At 32.4% G+C, this 2,523-nt stretch overlaps 1 protein-coding gene across 3 annotated transcripts in view; it reads left to right on the forward strand.

The window, feature by feature from the left end:
• Window positions 1-2,523, forward strand: part of LOC106872337 (uncharacterized) — a 127,918-nt gene that overhangs the window by 880 nt on the left and 124,515 nt on the right. The gene's annotated exons all lie outside the window — the stretch shown is intronic.

The raw sequence follows: 2,523 nt of genomic DNA on the forward strand, positions 1-2,523 counted from the left end.
ACACTCACACGTACGTACATACATACATACATACATACATGCATATACACACATACACTTTCACACATATATACATGTGTGTGTGTGTGTGTGTGTGTGTGTGTGTGTGTGTAAAGGAAAGAGAAAATTACGTAAAGTAATCAAAATGAATTTTAATTATGATGTTAATGAAATATATTTTGCTTTAATTTTACTCGTTAAATTCAGATGTAAACTGAAAAAATAAATATAACGCATTATGAATTATATAATACCACATTTCTTAAATTATACATTACGTATATAAATTCTTACAGACATACGGTTTATATACAAGCATATTTTATATGTATCCAAATATTTATATTTTAGCATATCAGTAATTGGTTTATCTATCTCTCCATTTCTGCCAGTCAACTTAGTTTCTATCTATCTATCTATCTATCTATCTATCTTTACATACATACATACATACATGTATGCTTACTTACATACATACATACATACATACATACATATATCCATACATACATACATACATACACAGAATATATACTCATACAAGCGCATGTATACATATATGTATACATATACATGGGTGTGAAAGCACGCGCGTCTTTGAGCTTGCGTGCGCTTGCATGTACGTGTGCGCGCGCGTATGTGTATTATGATAAAAGCTTATACTGCGTGGCCGAAAACTGTGCCTTGGGATTTACTTGTGGTGCATTCCTCGCAATAACGTCTCTAAATTTTTTGACTGCAGTGAGGATTCGTTCAATTAGATTTGTTTTTTTCTTTCTTTTCATTGCTAGAACATTGCTAGTGTGCAGAATCAAGCTTCATACACGAGTGAAATATATGTATGTATGTATGTATGTATGTACGTATGCATGTATGTATGTATGTGAAATATATACATGTGTGTATGTATGTATGTATGCATATATGTATATGTGTGTGTGTATATATATATATATATATATATATATATATATATATTATATACTATATATACATATATATTTGTATGTATATATGTATATATATATATATATATATATATATATATATATATATATATATATATATATATTATATATTATATATACATATATATTTGTATGTATATATGTATATATATTATGTTATATATTATATATACATATATATTGGTATGTATATTTGTATACATGCATACGTGTATAGATACTCTCTCAGTCTCTCTCTTTCACATGTACACACACATATGCTTGTGTGCATGTACGTGTCCACGGTTTTGTCTATCAATCCCTGTCTATCTTATTTCTCTTCTCTTCTCTCTCTCTCTCTCTCTCTGTCTCCCTGTCTCTCTCGCTCTGTCTCTCTCTTTCCCTTTCCACACGTACACACACACACACGCACTTACACACACACGCACTTACACACACATGCACACACCTTCATGCGCGCACATGCGCACCCACCCCAGCACACACACACACACACACACACATACGTACATGCACGCTTACACTTAAACACATATTTTCGTACATATGAACAATCGTGTATGATTAAATATTTTCTTAACCGATTCTCCAATTAACTCTACTCGTCGGCTTTTGTGTGTGAGTCTGTGTGTGTGTTGGGTGTGTTTTGGTGTGTATGTGAGTGTTGTCGTCGTCGTCGTCGTCATCATCATCATCATCATCGTGACAATCGTCATGCGTGTGTGTATATATATGTGTGTGTATGCGTGTGTGTATGTTGTATGTGTGAGTGTGTTAGTGACTGAGTGTTCGTAGTTATCATCATCATTATCTTCATCATCATCATCATTATTATTATTATCATTATGATCATTAAAACAATCTAATATGACAGGTATTTTAATATCCTTTTAACCTTATTATATAGTACACACCGAATTTTAAGAGCACAAGTAAAAATGAAGTCCTCTCGTATATTTGCGCGTAGGAGTGTGCCTAATGTATATATATTTTAACAAAATGAACTTCCGCGAATTACAGCTCCTTTTCTTTTATTCTTATTTTTATTTTGCCAATGTTTTGCTTCACTGCGATTCTAAGTCAAATCTTTCCCCATCTAGATACAAAAGGAGCACTTTTGTTTTCGCTTTCCGTTTGAAGAATTTATCCACGGAGAATTCTAACACGTATTTTATTAATAGTGACTTTTTTTTTTTGTAGTCGTTTTTTTAAATACTTTTTATATTTCTTTTAGACCCCAATTCCTTTTTTTATTCGACGAATTCGTGTTTTGTTCGTTGATTCTTTTGCACTCCACCTCTGTACTTTCTACACACCCCCAACATCTTAGGCCCCTGTGACCAGTAAAAGAGATATTGCTACTACTACTACTACTACTACTACTACTACTACTACTACTACTACTGCTACTACTACTACTACTACTACTACTACTGCTGCTGCTGCTGCTGCTGCTGCTACTACTACTACTACTACTACTACTGCTGCTGCTGCATTTTGTTGTTGATATAAAAACAGCTTTTGATATATATATATATATATATATATATTTTTT

This window comes from Octopus bimaculoides, chromosome 4, assembly GCF_001194135.2.
Source record: "Octopus bimaculoides isolate UCB-OBI-ISO-001 chromosome 4, ASM119413v2, whole genome shotgun sequence".
NCBI lineage: Eukaryota > Metazoa > Mollusca > Cephalopoda > Octopoda > Octopodidae > Octopus > Octopus bimaculoides.